The sequence below is a fragment of the Mustela nivalis genome, assembly GCF_964662115.1.
Source record: "Mustela nivalis genome assembly, chromosome: 17".
Classification (NCBI taxonomy): Eukaryota; Metazoa; Chordata; class Mammalia; order Carnivora; family Mustelidae; genus Mustela; species Mustela nivalis.
Genome location: NC_139036.1, coordinates 53,223,554 through 53,240,938, shown reverse-complemented (window position 1 = coordinate 53,240,938; position 17,385 = coordinate 53,223,554). Strand labels below are relative to the sequence as shown.

Below are 17,385 nucleotides of genomic sequence, written 5' to 3'. Positions count from 1 at the left end.
CTGACATGTCAACCCCGCTGTTCCACAAACAGAGTTGTCTTTGCTTTTTGTCCTTAAGGTGTTGACACAACACAGCCCCAATCTAGAAGACAAGAAAGGCCCATAGTCCAAACCCAATTTTTACTAATTTAAGTGCCTTTAACCTGGACGGAAAGCCAGGAGGCTGGGTTGGTTGGGGTCATTACTCTGCCAAGTTTGGGTGGGTTTGCACGAGCTGAGCATTTAGTGCCAACACTGGTCATTACGTGCTGGCACAGTAAATTAAGCTACCACACCTTTAATGAATGTAATTCCCTTATTTTGACGAAGTTCCCATTTCCAATGATTCACACTTTACCTTTAGACACTTCTCCTATAGGTGTTTGCCAAAGGCCTTTATTGGCAGCTAAGGGAACCATGAAAATTATCTTTACATGTTCCGTGAGTCAGATTTGGACCTTAGAGATCCGGGGTCAGAAGCATCTTCAAGCACATGCCCCAAATCCTTTCCACCCTTCATGTTTCCATCACATATTATGACATTCAGGACCCAAGCTTTTGGTCAGGGACCGCAAAGGGTTATCAGAACCTGAGCATAGTAAGTATTTATTAACTGCAAAATACCATCGTCAGAAGTGTGACTCGGTGAGGCGGCTGTCTTTGGTTCAGGTCATGATTCTGAGGTCCTGGTTCTGGGATTGAGTCCTGCACTGGGCTCCTTGCTCAGTGGGAAGTCTGCTTCTCCCTTTCCCTCTGCCCACCCACCTTGCTCTCTCTTGTGCTATCTCTCTCTCTCTCTGTCTCAAATACAAAAATAAAATGTTGAAAAAAAAAAGAAGTGTGACTGTGGAAAGAGAAAGAAATAGAGCACTTAAAGAAAGCCTCATCAAGGGGGTGCCTTTGTTCTCTGTCTTTGTTCTAGAAAGGACAAAGTATTTCAGTTCTGGTGTTTGAGGGCTGGTGAGCACGGAGGAAATTTTCTCATTCAGTTTAGGGAAGAAATCTAGTGATGGATAACATGACTTCTGTGTCCCAACAGGGCACTCATGGTTTCAAAGGCAGGACTTGCTTTAGTACTTAAACTTTATTCAGAGTTGAACGGCTGGTTTTCTAAACTCTGCCTGAAGTCCACATTTCCAAATCCCATGCCCTTAAACACTACTGCAGGGATAGGCCAAGTAGCAAGTATTTTTAGGGTTGGCCAGTCAGATGGTCTCTATCGCAAATACCCAGTTCTGCTCTACAGCTCACAGAAGTGCCAGAGGCCGTATGTAAATGAGTGAGTATGGCTGTTCCCACAAAAGTTGGTTTGCAGAAACAGATAGTAGGGTGGCTATAGGTCAGGAACTGTAGTTTGCTGAACCCTGTCCTACTCTATACGTGGAGATACATATGTGTGTGTGTGTCTATTATTTAAAGTTTCCGAGATATGTGTGTGTGTGTGTGTGTGTGTGTGTGTGTGTGTGTGTGTGTCTATTATTTAAAGTTTCCGAGATATATGTGTGTGTGTGTGTGTGTTTGTGTGCGTATTATTTAAAGTTTCCTTTCAAGCTTTTAACAACTTCTGGAAGACTGGATCCTAACTGCATTGTGTAAGTTCTCTTTTTTTCTCTCCTTTCATACATTCGACAAATACGTATCAATCACTACTTGTTCTAGAAATGACAATCCATGAATCCTTGACTTTTTTCCTTATTCCTTCATTTTGTGATCTTTCTTATTTTATTCATCTTTTCTTTCTTGAGATCTCAGAGTTTCTGTGATTTGCCCAGTACTCCCCAAATTTCAGATTATGAGAAAACCTTTACTTTCTGTCTTTCTAGAAAACTCACTTTGAGCTCAAGACGTTGGGTGACCTTCTTCTGATATAAAGCACTGGCTCACCCTCTCTTAGATTTCCACTCAGGTTGTGTATAATCAGCAGTTTGGGAATCTGTAACGGATTTTCCAGGAGACAACTCTGATGAAAATGTCAACTTTCTAAACAAAGACAGTTGTCAGAATGTTCTTTCAGAAATCCAGATTAGTCACTGTTTTCATCAGGTTGAATTTTCAGCTCTTCAATCGTAAGGGGGCATTGCCACCTGGTGGAAAAAATACTGAGGGGGTTAGGTGATCACCTGGGGAAAACACAGTGAAAACATAGCACATTTGCATAGACTGGAAAATTTTACCTTGGTAATGTCATTTCAGTGCCTAGTGGCATGAAAACCCGCATCCTTCCTCATTCAGAACATAAAACAAGGAAATGCAAGTAAAAACTGTTAATGATTGCATTTTAATAGATCCAGGAGATCTTATTTCTTAGAAATAAGTGACTTGAAATACATGTTATTCCTAATTGTTAAAACTCCTCTGGATCCATTTCTTCACCATTTATAGGGTTTTTCACTCTTATTCCATAATTTTCAATTACTTCTTCTGCGTGGGCTTTTTTGTTCCTATTTTCAGTAAGTAATGATATATATATATATTTTTCACACATTTGTGTGTGTGCATGTGTGTGTGTGTGTGTGTGTATGAACTGTCCTCTTAAGTTTAACCTAATATGCCTCTAATCAACTTTTTAATTCCTGTTCGTCATTGAGCAGTCTCTACCAGCTGCCCGTGCATTCTCTCTACCCCTTCGCAGTCAAGCCTCCTGAAATCTTCCTTCCATGTCCCATCACCTGCCTACGTCTGCTCTCAGAAATGCTTAGCTTGGCTTACTCAAACGGCCATTCCCAATCCTTGTTCTCACTGACCTCTCTGTGGCCTGAACTTGGTCCCTGAACTTCTTCCTTGGTTTCCTAACTCTGCTCTCGCTTCTCTCCTGGTTGCTTCTGCATTTGTTTCCCAGCCCCACTTCTCTTTGCCCCTCTTCCTGTGCACACGAAAGCCAAACATAGTATCTTCAGCCCTCTCCTCTTCAGGGTCTCACTTTCTAGATGCATCCATTCACCCACATGGCTTTAACTACTCTTCGGACCACAGGCACATAGGCTTCCCCAAGCCCGTACCAAGAATGCGCTCTTATCTTCCTTTCCTACTTTTTCGCACGGCATCCTAAATTCAGCTTCTCCTCATATCAGCTGAAACCTACTCTTGACAACATTAAGAGGAACATATTTCCTATAGTAATAATCACATTGACCAATTCCTCCATCAAAACAAAAGCACATTTTCCCTAATATTCAACTGTACATTTTAGAGCCGTTCAGAAACGATCCCTGTGCATTGTTGTTCTTATAAGGCTGTCATCCCATGCTGAGTTGGCCTCTTTTGTAGTATTTATCTTGAGTGCAAACTTCGTGAGGAGAAAGGCCTTGCTTCTTCTTTTTAGTGCCTGGCACAGGACTTGGCATATCATAGATGTTTAATAAATACTTGTTGATAAATAAATGAAAAACAAAACAAAAACCTCACAAACCTTTCTCTTTTCCATTTCAACAGACAGGGTCTGTTGGATCCCAGGACACTGGATGCTTTTGTAGATTTCAGCCCTCTCACTGGACTTGATCGGAGTCTCCCAGGTGACTCATTAAGTGGCAGTTTCCTGGTCCTCATTTCCAGCTGTTAGGATTCGCTGGAGCTCCGTATCCAGAAAAGGAACAAACACAACACTTTACTCAGAGTCCTGGCTTTCCTTTCTCTTCTGGGCTAGTTTATGACTGTGAACTTCTCTCTAAATGCTAACAAATTCTACCGGAGCCGGAAACCCAAAATTCACGTCCAGTGGTCCTCTTAGGATTTCACTCTTACTAGTTGTCGTTATTCAAACAAATTAGGTGCACTTTGGGGGAGGATTAGGAGATCAGATCTCAGTGCCCCAGCTTTGTTTCTTATCTCCTTAATCTCTTAAATCGTATCTGTATCTTGTCCTTTCTGTAAGGATCAAATGAGACACTTTTGGTAAGGATGATTTCTAAAGGAAAACACTCAGTACCTGTCATTTAGGCAGCGGTTCTGCTATTTTGTTTCTACTGTAATTTTAACAGGCTTAGCTGCAAAATCGTCCATGGCCAAATGGTTACAAAATTATAAATTCAGTGGAAGGCTTCTCTGAAACAGTGTATCCTATCAAACTGTTTCTAGAACACTCATTAGTTTATACATCCTTTATGGGAAATCACAAAAAGACTGGTATTTGGAATTCTGTGTGTTGTCTTTGAAAGAGTAAGCGTAGCTCCGCCTTCCAGGAAAGGAAGCTGGTGGAGCAAACACAAGTCTGTCTGTCTGTCTTTCTGTCTGTAAAACTACCACAGAACATGTTGCCGAGTCAGAAAGGGAACAGTACTTCCCCCTGCGTGAAGCATCTTAGAATGCACATGGATGCCACACACGAATCTCTCAGATTATTAAGGAGATCGCTGTATTTCAGCATTTATGGAGACCACGTGGCCTTTTTACCTCTCTCTCTATTCCCAAAGTCTGGCGTATGGCAGAAGCTTGAAAACATTTATTAGGTAAGAAACTCAGCCTTCCATTATGAGACCTTAATCATATGAAAATGTTATTCTAGTTGTCTTGCTTTCCAGTCGGGTCTTCTCCAAGGCTATTGATTTCTTAATCAGTTGACCCCATTGCTAGGTCACACCTTATAGTTGCAAAGTGGAAGGTTAATAGTAATGAGCTTAAGCTGGCCACACAGCCTCACCTGGAGACTATATATACGTGTGTGTGCGCACACACACACACACACTGAAACTTCTAAGTGACTGGATGTTGCCATGTGACCAAATTTTCATCAAAGGCATATGTTGCGAGAGTCTAGAATTGTGGCTGGAACAAACTGGTGTTCAAATGTCTGTTGAGTGAATTAAGAAATGAGTGACATGGGTGGGAAAAGTCCCATGTGCAGCTCCTGCCTCTCCTTAAAACACCTCTGCCTTGCGTCCCTCCCTGGCACACGGCTGAGCCCATGACCCAGATTTCAGCCTGCAGATGACAACACTCTAGGACAGGGAGGGGTTTGCCAACTTCTTCTCTAAAGGGTCACGTAGTAAATATTTCAGATTTTGCAGCCATGTGGCTCCTGAAATACTCCACATTCTCCTCTTAGGGCATCCAAACAACCACAGACAACTCGTTCGCAAGCGGGTGTGGTCACGTTCCAGTAAAACTTCATACACAAGAACAGAGAGCAGGCTGGATCAGAGCTCTGAGTTGGGGTTTGTGTGCACCTGCTCTAGGGGGTAGACAGGGAATAAGACGGGAGGAGGGGGAGAACTTGAAGGCCCTCATGCAGCTGAGTCACCTAATCCACCCAAGCTGCTCAGCTCGGGGTAGTAATATGGCAGAGAAATAAATACCTTATTCTTTAAACCATTTTATTTTAAGGTTTCTTAGCTATAGCTGAGTTAGTTAACGAGTGTGGGCAGGATATAATAAAGTGCTAACTGACTTTATTACTGTTGTTGTTCTGTTGCTATCATCATCATCCTCGTCGTCGTCATCATTTCAAGTCTGTAACGATCCTGGGATCGATCGCCTATGATTAGACACAGAAGTACCCAGTGTGCGGGGGGACGAGGGTAAGACACCACAGAGCTATTCTAGTGTTTGGTAAACTCCCTTAATTCTATCATCGTAACATTGAAATGAACGGAGCATTTTAATTTCATTTTGTCAAATGAGGAAACAACGTATGAAATAGAGTCAGTGTCTTGCCCAAGATCACAGAACCGGATTGTAGAGAGATGAGGGCATGAGGTCAGTTGTATCTGATTCCAAAGCTTCTGCCCACTGCGCTGTGTCCCGGCGTAGTTACCGTTTTGTTTGGATGCGTATATTTATTGATATATCCAGGCCTACTAAGACTAGAAAGAAAAACCATATCCCAAATGTTCTTTACGTTAACCAAATACTTAAAAGTATCCATAACAATACATACAACAGTCCTTTATTTGGGAGCATATCTCGATAGCAACTTGCCAAAGGGTCCGCACAAAGACATGGGGCTCTATAAATGGTTGCTCCATAGGTCCCTATGCCTTCCATTATGGTGGTCAACTGACCACATGTGGCTCTTCACATTATAGGACATTAATACAATTAAAAAAAAACCCAAAAACCAAAAAACAAACTCCATTGACCCCCAAATTGGCACTACTTTAGTGGCACTGACTGACCATACTGACCACATTCACCTGCCACATGTGACTGGCGGCCACTACTTGGGACAATGCAGATTATGGAATATTGGCTCACTGCAGAAAGTTCTATGGGCCAGCACTGCTCCCTTCAGCTAGATTTGACTTTTTTTGTTTGTTTGTTTCTATGCACGTTCGAGCTCTCACTGCTTACCTTTGAGGCGCCCAGATGGCTAGTCCATCACTGGCATCCAGAAGAAGCTGCCCCACTCCCAGGTCCTTTCTTGATTTTCCCCGTGGCCCCTCTCTTCTTTTCTCCCCTTCTTCTGCTCCCCACCCCCCACGCCCCTGCCACTTGTGTGTTGGCTGTCATTCCTTCAGCACTAATTGCTTCCCAGCAGGATGGAGCCAGGATCTCCGATGGCGTAAAAGCCAAAACGAGAAAGGGAAAGAGCCACGGCGGCGTGTGGAATCTGGCCTCCAAGTGCGGAATCTGCAGACAAACCAAGTTTTCACACTGTCCATAGGAACTATCGCCGGAGTTATTGTGCGGCAAGGAAGTCTGCATCTCTTTACTCTCCCTGCGAGAGCCCAGACGGAAGGGGGAATGGAAAGGGGCTGGCCACCTCCTTTTTGGATAGTTAGTGCTTGTGTGTATGCTTTTCTTTGGGCGAGCATTTTCCTGTCCTGTGAAGCATGTAGAAACCCCACCTAACCGCAAACGGCCTCCACCATCCTAGACCATCCTCCGGGTGTTTAAGAAGCCACAGCATGGGAAGCCAGTATGCGTCTTTCTGCAATGATTTTGTTGAGGTTGGGCTCACTTTTTAAAAAGAATTTATCCCTTTATTAGAGAGAGAGCATGCGCAGGGGAGGAGCAGTGAGGGAGGAAGAGGGATAAGCAGACTCCACACGGAGTGCGGCGCGGAGCTCCATGCCACAACCCTGAGATCATGATCTGAGCTGAAACCAAGAGTTGGCCATTCAACGGACAGAACCCCCCAGGCGCCTGAGGTTGAGCTCACTTGTATTAAGAGAACGCAATGGCCAGAGTTTATAAAAGCAGAAGCTCAAAGGAGATGGTTCAAACAATCTGAGCAACCAGACAGCCCTGGTGGGATCCGTAATCATGGATTAAACTCGGGTCTGCATTTCTGTCGGCGTCACGGAGTGTAGGACCATGAGCAACTGCAGTTGCTCGGCTCATGCGGAAGATGCGGGTGCCCTGTTGCTCTCGCAGTGATGTCTCATGAGGAAACCACAGAGGGCCAGCCTGGGATCGTGACCGAGGTCCCTACCACCCACCTGTCATCTTCAGGAATAGCTATTCCAAAGATAGAGACGCATGCAGAGATCAACCCGCTTAGTGTTCCTTGCCACTGAACTTGTTAACAGAACAACATGTTTTTGGGAAAGTTAATCTCATATTAGAAAACTTGAGACTTTTTAAGTGTTCATCACAAAGGGAGGGATTTGGGGGAAACTGCTCCCTTTTGTTTATATCTAGAACTGGTCCAAGGGGTACTTTGTGATTTAGATGTTTAATGAAATAATTGTTATTTGCCTTCCGGAGTGAGAATTTACTTTCTTTGACCCTCCTTTGGAGTTCTTCATTTTAAGATAAGCTCAAATATTGACAGAACTGGGACCGAGATTAAAGAGCATATAAAATGCATTAGCGTTCTACCCAAGGAAGAAGAAAGAAAAACCAAGGGGCCTCTCCCACAGTAAATAAAAGCGACAGAGGTTCTTAAGAAAACACTGCGGAATTTCATTCGTGTGTATAATGAAATGGATTAAGTTTACAGTGGTCTGAAGAACAGGATGGAATCTTCACCTTGACACCCCCAGGAACAAACCACAGTATTACCAGAACTCCCTTTTTATTCATTGTGACCATTTTCTTTTCGGTGTGTATCATAATCTGATACATAATGAAAACCAGCTGTTGCCCCTCAGAGGAAAAGAGGAAAGAGTCCGCCAAGTATTCTAAAGCCTGGATAGGCAGGGGATCAGCAGCCCAGGATCTCACTTATTAAGTCCTTAAAGAAAGATGGAGTTTGATGGGAAGGAGGAGGGGGAGAAAAGAGTACTCTGTTGATCATTCTACTTTTTATCAGATAATCCGTCATCCACACGCCGTTCGTGTTATCTGAGGCTCCCGATTTTTCTCATTCGAGGGCTGCATGTTCCACTAGGTTTTTTAGACCTATCCCAATCTGACCAAAATTTAAAACAAAACAAAACAAAACAAAACAAAACAGAAAAACTCATTTATGGTAGAAGCAGGAATCAGGATTCAAAATGATGACTAATCATTGATGGGATAAATAGAGAATCATCTGGTTCCCAGTTAATATAAATTAATATGTTTAATGTAAGGGTAGGACAGAGCAAAGGGAAGTTCCCATTTCCTCTCGTAAAATATTTACTATCCAGGTCCTCACCAGCTCTGCCAGTCAAATATTTACTGTCAAAGTTCAGGAGCAAGGTGAGACATGTGGCCACTCACGGTGTAATGGTCTGAGCTGGCTGGACTGCAGTCAGATCCCCTACATCTTAGTCCTTATTTAGCACCCTGGCTCTCTGGGGTCGTGGAAACAAATCACTGAAGGGTTTTCTGTCAAGTGAGTTATGAAGCAGAAATTCTGTGTTTTAGAAAGGCTGTGATAAACCCATGTATTTTTTTTTTTTGAGGTCTGTGAGATTCTATGATAAAAGTAATAACTAAATTGTTTATTTGGAAGTCGCCTTTTATTTACTAATTTGATCATAGATATATATAAGATATATATAAGATAATGAATGGATATATATATATATAATTATATTGAATGCATAGATATAAGATAATGAATGGATATATATATGTATAAGATATATCTAAGATAATGAATGGATATATATATATATAATGCATAGATATAAGATAATGAATGGATATATATATGTTATATATATAATTATATTGAATAGATAGATATAATGAATGGATATATATTATTATAATGAATGGATATATATCTTTTTCTTTCTTTATCTTTAAAGTCAACTTGGAATACAGCAGAGATAGGTAATTTATCTTTACACATTGTTCAGTTGTAGAATATCTTGACCATTCTCAGGATAAAGGTAACGTTTACTCTAGAGTGGAGAGTATACCTTTCTCCAAAGAGCACCAGATTTAGTTTACTGTATGAATAAATACGTGTGATTTACCGTATGGATACGTGTGATTGGAAATTCCCTGTTGATGTCCTCTGATGGCTGAAAGTGAGGTGAGGGCGGGAGGAGGTGGGACCATTTAAGGTAAAGTGGGGAGAGGGGCAGAGGAGCAGAAGGAGACTTTTCCCTGCCCCCAGCCTGTCTTTTCACCTATTGCACTTGGCCTCCCTTTTGATATTAAATCCACATCTAATTTTTTCTTTCTCTATCTGTCCAAAATAAGCAAATATGCGCTGTTTGTTGCAACAGGATTTACACGTCTGAAATGACTCAGCTTTCAACACGTCCTAAAGATTTGTGAGTAGGACTCCTGCCCTCTGTCTGGCTTCTAAAAGCAATACAGCCCTGAGTCAACTTCCTAATAAAACTGACCGAAACACCTAACTAGAATTCATCTATTCCTCCGAGGAGTATCAACAAAGGCTGTTGGAAAGAATAGATCAGTTCTGCTACTTCGGTTGGGTAAAATGGGAGCTTTTCTCTGGGACATTTCTCTTGTGTTTTAATGTTTTCAACTGCAGCACTGTGCTAAACGGAGAAAATCCATTCTCAGGACTTTCTGGGATTTGGGTCAAATGTCCCTTGGTTGTCATTCTAATCTTAAAGTCCTTTAAACAAAAGAGCTTTGTCTCAAAACATGGATCAGTTATTTCCTAAATTAGGTGAATAGCTTACCTAAGCTAAGACAGGAAGCCACTTTATTAATGGAGTTCAGAACAAACCCACAACATTAAAACATTTGATATTGCACATAAATACAAAAGGGAAATAAATCTGGCTGAGAACAAGAAAAAGGCCTAAGTCCAATCTCTCTTAAATTCCTTGAAGTTAGGGAGAAAAAAAAGCCTTAGGATGCCCCAAATTTTCATACTATTTTTCAACTTTTCTCAATCCCTTACACTGTTTTCATTAAAATCTCATGTCTTGGGCACTCTGTGCTGTATTTATTGTGCATTTCAAAATCGCTGTTTGGAAGAACTGCTTAAAAATTTTCATCAGAAGACATGGATAAAATAAAGAAAATATGCCTTAGCAGGATTTTGTTAATCGCCCATATTTCTTGTTATGACATGGATTTACTTTTCCTTGTTTCAGAAATACTAGGACGGGTTGAAAAAAGTCAGTATTTCCTCATCGTTACCAGAGTGATTCTGCACATTTAGCTCCATGCACTTCCCCAGATTCGCTTCAGACAGAATGCCCATAATTTTTTTTCTAAAAAATGTCAAAGAGAAAGAAAAGGATTCAGTGGAGGGCGGTCTCCTGGTCTCCTGACTGATGGTAATTCCAACATGGTGCCCGCCAGCATTTTCTAAAGTAAGTTTGCAGATCACCTTGCATGAGAATTTTTTTTTTTTTTTAAACTTACTATGCATACACTTTACTTTAGAATTCCTGAGTCAAGAAAGAGTGAGGCCAGGAATTCTGTCCTTTGAACTAGCTCTCCAAATGATGGTTATGCACGCTAGAGTCTGACAACCATTGGACTTGCATAAAACTATATCAAAACATAATTTCAAGCAAAGGCTTAGAGCATTAAAATGAGATGAATAAATATGGCTATGGTGAAACAAAGAGGAAACTGTATAACCACAGATACCATAACCAGTGTTAACATCCACAACCAACAAGAGATTAATATTCCATATAGAGATCAGTAAGTCAATAAGGAAATGGAATATAACTCGGGAGAAAAATTGGGCAAACTATTTGAAAAAGCACTTCAAAAACAATAAACTCAAATATTCGAAGACTATGAAAAGTTCAGTTTCACTGGCGATCAGGGAAATGCAAATCAGAGGAAAAAGAAAATGCTGTTTTGTAAAATGGAAAAAAATTAAGAAGCATGGTGTTATCACTCCTCATCAGAAAGCAGGAACTTTCCCAAACTACTGAAGCATAAATCAGTACTACCATTTTGGAAGGAATGTGGAAATATCCAGCAAAACTAAAAATGCGCATGCCTAGAACTCAGAAAGTCCATTTCTAGTTATAGAGTTTACAAAAACAATGGCAGACCCCAGTCCCACTGATACATGCACAAGAATATTCATGACAACTCCGCTTATCATTGTCCCAAGTCAGAAACGACTGAAAAGTCCATTGAAAGGTCCAAGGCAAATGAAATACAGGATTTTTATATGACAGAAGAATGTGTGCCACTTAAAAGAAATGAACAAGAGACAAATCCATCAGAACGAATAATTTTCAAAAATTAAATTGAGTGAGAAACTAAGTTACAGAAGGAAAGGAACGTTATTATTTATGTAAAAGAGAAAGCACCGTGGGTGCCCACGTGCATAGAGAGACACGATAAAAATGCGTGTGTGCTCATAACTTTATTGTAGATTGTAAGGTTATAAACCAAATTCATTACAGCAATTGCTTCTAGCGTAGGGAAGACAGATGGGACACCGGAGGGAAAAGTCCATTTTTAAATATCATCAATAATAAAGTAATACGAACATTTTTTTATTTGCTAAGTGCTTTATGTAGATCACATTTAATCTCATAACAACCCCAGAGGGTAATGCTACTAATATCCTCTTTTTTTCAGATATGGGTTCTCAGATGTTTTATTTCTTGTATCTATACACACACACTTTGAGGGCAGTGAAACGGCTATTTTATAATGATAGGTACAAGTCATTATGTTTTTGTGCATATCCATAGAATGTATGCCACCGAGAGTGTAAACTACAGACTTTGGGGGACTATGATGAGTCAATATAGTTTCATCCATGGTTTTTTTTTTTTTTTTTTTTTAATTTTTTGTTTGTTTGTTTGTTTTTGAAAGGTACCATTCCGGTGAGTAACACCGGTAAGAGGAGAGGCTAATAAGCCAGTGTAGAGGTAGGGACACATCTCTGTACCTCCCTCTCAATCTTGTCATAAACCTAAAAATGCTTTAAGAAAATAGTCTTAAAAGAAAGCAAACAAAACCTGATTCGCAGGAGTGTAAATGACTTAGCAGAGAACAACCGGCAGAGAATGGAAACCGGCTTGTCTGACTCCATAGGCTGTTGTTAACGTCTAGGCTGGAAACACTGGTGTGGTTACATCACTACCTAAAACATAAAAGCACGAAGGGCAGTCAGGGGGACGGACAGTGAGCCTGAGATGGATAAAGGTATATATCAGGAAGAAAGAGAGAGAGGGAGTGAGAAAAAGAGATTGAATTTCAGTCCAAATCCCTTATTTCGTATTTTTTTCCATGAAAGAAGTAAGCTAATACCTTTCTCAGAAAATATTGTAAACATGACTCTACACATTACCGATTCATTAAAAGTCAAACTCAGGAAGAAATCTGGCCTTCGGTTCTTTCTTCCTGCCTACTCTCAGGGTACCCGTTGCTCTTCCAAAAATTTGTTCCAACAGCTGAATGCTGAATTTTTTCCCCAATTTTTCCTCCTTTTTTAGATGTCATTCTTGTTCTTTCAACTTTGTAGCCCATGATTGGAAAAGAAATTACTCCATAAATGCATTAAGACATCAAGACTTCCTCCTTTAAATAGTGGCTAGGATTTGTGACCGACTTGAGGACAAACAAAATGCTCTCTTCGAAATTCCTGTTTCCCAGCTCTCAGAGCCTGCTTGAGACAGTCAGTCATTCATCCTTCTTAAACTCTCCTATTAGTTGTTCTTTGCTTTTGAATCAGATCACGGAATCCTATTATGGAAATTACTGACCACTTTGAATGTCTTAATCCCTAGAGGCTGGTCAGCCCCTCCCAACATCCAACAGGAAGCAGAAATGAACAAAGAAAGAAATCTGAGAGCCTCTACTTTTCTTCGCCTCTCTTTGGAATACTACAGATGTATCACTTTGCAAGCAAAAACCAAATGCTCCCGGTCCCTATTAGCTTTGCCGGGGGGGAGTTAACTCAGTCCATTCTGTACACCCACATCATAGCTTAGCGAGGAATGAGTCAAATCGGTATGGTGCTGAAGGAATGTTCTTTTTGTTTGTTTTGAATGTTTGAGATAAGTGCTCGGTAGCTTTGTTAAACGGCTATGATAAGGAGACCCTGCCGTACTATTGTTGTGTATTCAAAACTCAGGTCAGGTGCGTTACGGTTGAACATGTCTGGAATTTGCAGCAGATGGCCACAAAGGTGGTGAAGGATGGTCCAGATTCCTGTAGGAGATGAACACACACGGGTAATTAGCTTCAGGAGTGTCTGCTCATGGAACTCATCAAGTTTGTGTGGTCCTTTGCTCTCCATGTACTTATTTTTAACCATGTTGTGCAGGATTGGCTACTTAATCAGGATAAGGATACTCATCAATCAGCACGACACAGAACTAAATCGCACCTCTTTCCGTGGCTGGGATGATCTCTCTTTGCCCTATCTCGGTTCCTCTAGGGGTGCCTTTTCCATCTTGCTCTTAGTAACAACTGGCCGATTATCTCTATTTCTTCAGGCCAAATCCCAGTAAAAACCAATCTTATTAACGCATTTGGTCAGGCCTTTTTGCGCTGGAGTTGTCTCCTGGACTTGCCTGACACCAGATGCCTATGTTCCTGGCCATGGCCCGTAGCTCGGGTGGGACAAATTTTAAAAAAGCAAATTTATGAACGTCCTGATACCATTTTCATAAAACCTAAAAATATGAAAAATAGCCATATGCTGATCTAAATGCTGTATGTGTCTGATCACATTCTCTTTTTTCCTCTTTCCAGTTTCCACTCCAACTGAACCTGTTCATAACCATGATGGAAACTTCTAGTCATTTTCCTTATCCTCCTCTCCCCAGTGCTTCCGACCCCCCTGAACTTCATTTGGCCGTGTTCCCAGTTGTGAACCAGTGACGGGCATTTTAAACATGCTATCACTAGAAGCCACTTTCATTTCATCCCTCACTTCCTTGATTCTCCGATTTCAACTTACTGACAAAAGAAAACCCATCCATTATAACATCTTGCTGCGTTTCACCTCTCCATCATGGAATTTCTCTCTTAAACCAACCAGTCTTTTCTAATTCTTTCTCTTTGTTTTTCATGGTGTTCTTATTAAAAAATTTTAAGAAAAGTTATAAATATCTATAATATTTTATATGTATATATAAAACATATATATAACATATATATGTACAACATATATAACATATAACATATATAAACACATATATAACATATATATTTCTTTAAAAGTTATAATTTTAAATAATATATTTAAATTTATTTATATTTATTTATATTATATTTATTAATTTTATTTATAATTTAATATAAAATTTTAAATAAATAATATTTAAATAATTTTTTAAATGTTATAAAAAATGTTATAAATATCTATAATATTTTATATGTATATAAAATATGTATTTATATGTATATATTTATATATTTATATGTATATGTATTTATATGTATATATAAAATATTATAGATATTTATAACATATATATTTTTTTATTTTTTAATAAGAACACCATGAAAAACAAAGAGAAAGAATTAGAAAAGACTGGTTGGTTTAAGAGAGAAATATATATATTTCTCTTTTAAACATATATATTTCCCTCTTAAAAAAATATATATATATATATATATACATATATATATATATATATATATATATCTCCTTATGCTTTTCAAAACCACATTTTTACCTGGTCTCATTCCTTCTTTTCCTATTACCTCCAAAGTATGTTCCATTTTGTTACCTCCTTCTTGCTTCTATATACCCTAACTCTTCCGTCTTCTAGTCTTGGTCTCCAGTCTTCTCTTGCACGATATACACACATGTTCCTTTTTGTTTTTAAAGATTTATTTATCGATTTTAGAGAAAGACAGAGGCCAGGGAGAGAAGCAGAGGGAGAGGGAGAGAGAGAATCCCAAGCAGATTCCCCGCTGAGTGTGGGGCCTAACGTGGGGCTCGATCTCATGACCCTAAGATCATGACCTGAGCCAAAATCTGGAGTCGATGCTCAACAGACAGAGCCACCCAGGCAGCCCACATACACACCATCTCATCTAACCAAATCCTGAAGGAAGACAAATAAACCCTCCTTCCATCTTGCTTTCTTCTCAAACTGCCATCCGCCGTGTATCTCATGTGTTCTGTGGTATTCCACATTCAAACGTGCCATCTCGTGTCACTCCTGCAAGTGGCGTCAGGGCTGCTCATCAATGCGCAAGGAAGCTGTGGCTCCAACATGGACAATGAGATGCACAGGTGCCAAAAGATAAGTGACAAGGCCTGTCTCCAGCTCAATTCTTCTGATCCCACTGGCATCGGAAACAACCGGAAATTCTCCTGCACTTTCTATAAAGTGGTATTTGGGGGTTTATCGTCTAGATTTTGCTGTCTTTTTTCATTTCATTTCATTAATTGGCTCCATCTGTGATTTATCTTTCCATGAATGTTTTTCCTGAGGTTCCAGTGCTGGGATCTCCCTTGTCTTCCCTTCACACCCTCTTCCCGAGAAACCGCTCTATTCACGCAGCTAAAATGTTCCTGTGACTCTCTACCAAAGTACCTCTTCAGCTAAGCCATTTCCACCAAGGTCTGGAATTTATGCTTTAGCTTCCACCTAAACATCTCTATATGGATGGTTTACTGGCACCATAAACTCAATAGATCTATAATCAAACGAATGATCTTTCCTACAAGCAAAGGAAACCAACAAAAGCATGTTTCTCCTCTCAGTTTCTTTTTCTTGATTTTTTTTTTATTTGTCTTATTTGTCTCTTATTTGTCTTCTCAATCTCTACATCCAATGGGGAGTCCAAGTGATTTTTGAACTTTTCTCTTAATGCCTTGTCATCAAGGCGTATGGTTTCTACTTCTGAAGTTTCTCTACAGTGTCTTATTTCCATTCACATGACTAGTGTCCCAGTGCAAACACCCAGCCCTTCTCATGTGTCTTATTCAAATCCTTACTGAAAGAGGACGTCACCCTCATCCTTTTCCTGCCCAGATGCATTCATCACATGACCTGGTCATGCCACCCCATAAAGAGCTTGGTTGCAATCTATTATTTATATAAAAGATACCGAATTCCTTTTTTAACCTGTTATTCTAAGATTCTGAGCTACCCACTATCTGAGAGCTACCCACATAACTTTTTAGAATTGTGTCCCATTAGATCTGACTATGTGAGTACGGTTTGGTCAAACTGGACGGTTTGTAAAGCTGAACAAAACATTCACTTTCTCACTTCTGAAACCATGCTACTTCTTCTGTTGCGTGGGGGTCTTCCACCTCTGCTTACAAAATCCTCTCCGTCCTTTAATGCCCAGCTCAATAGCCTATTCCCATTTGTATTAGTTCTGTCTTTAGTGTTGCTAAAAATAATCACAAAACTGAATACTGCTCAACTCTTCTCTCACAATGGATGGATACACACACACACACACACACACACACACACACACACGGTGTATCAGTGAACCTCAGATCCATTGGAATTTGGAAATAGGAACATAGAAGCAAACTGTCTGAGGATAGAAAGGACTAAAATTTCTATGTAGATTAGGGCAGTTGCTTACCTGGCAACAATCTCCTCTTTGCCAGGTTTTATGAAACATAGATTCCTCCATTTCCTGTAAAGGGCTCACGACTAGCCAGTAAACTTCCTGATTCCACAGACCCCTGAGAAGGACTTTCATCTGTTTGATTCCAGTCAGCTTTCATGCCTAAATTTCTTTGTTCTTCTCTACTGAGGTTTTATAGAACTGTGGAAATTATCAAAATAGTCATGTCTTTATACAGCAATCTCAAAAACATGGCCCAGTGGACTGGGTTAAATCGTGTTTTCTCCTAAAATCGTGTTTTCTCCTAAAAAAGTCCCCCTGGAACTTTAGAAGGTAACCTTGCTTAAAAATGAGCTTTACAGATATAATTAGCTAAAACGAGGCCATACTGGATTGGAATGACTCCTAATTTGGTGGTGTCTTTCTAAGAAGACAAAGGCATACACAAGGCGGTATATAATCTAAGGATGGAGGCAGAAATTTGAGATACATCTACAAGCCAAGGAAGACTAAGGAGTGACACAACCACCAGAAACTAGGAGAAGGGCATGGAACAGATTCTTCCTCCCAACACCTCCACTGGGGACTTCTAACATCAGGACTCTGAGGAAAAAAATGTGTTGTTGTTTT

At 40.1% G+C, this 17,385-nt stretch overlaps 1 long non-coding RNA gene across 2 annotated transcripts in view; it reads left to right on the top strand.

Moving 5' to 3' along the window:
* Window positions 1–17,385, top strand: part of LOC309852250 — a 106,527-nt gene that overhangs the window by 74,668 nt on the left and 14,474 nt on the right. The window contains exon 5 of one of the 2 annotated variants that reach the window (XR_014305134.1): window positions 6,452–8,249. The exons of the other annotated variant lie outside the window; for it this stretch is intronic. This is a non-coding gene — a long non-coding RNA (uncharacterized lncRNA). Of the gene's footprint in view, window positions 1–6,451; window positions 8,250–17,385 lie in introns of those variants that run through there. 2 annotated transcript variants of the gene reach the window in all.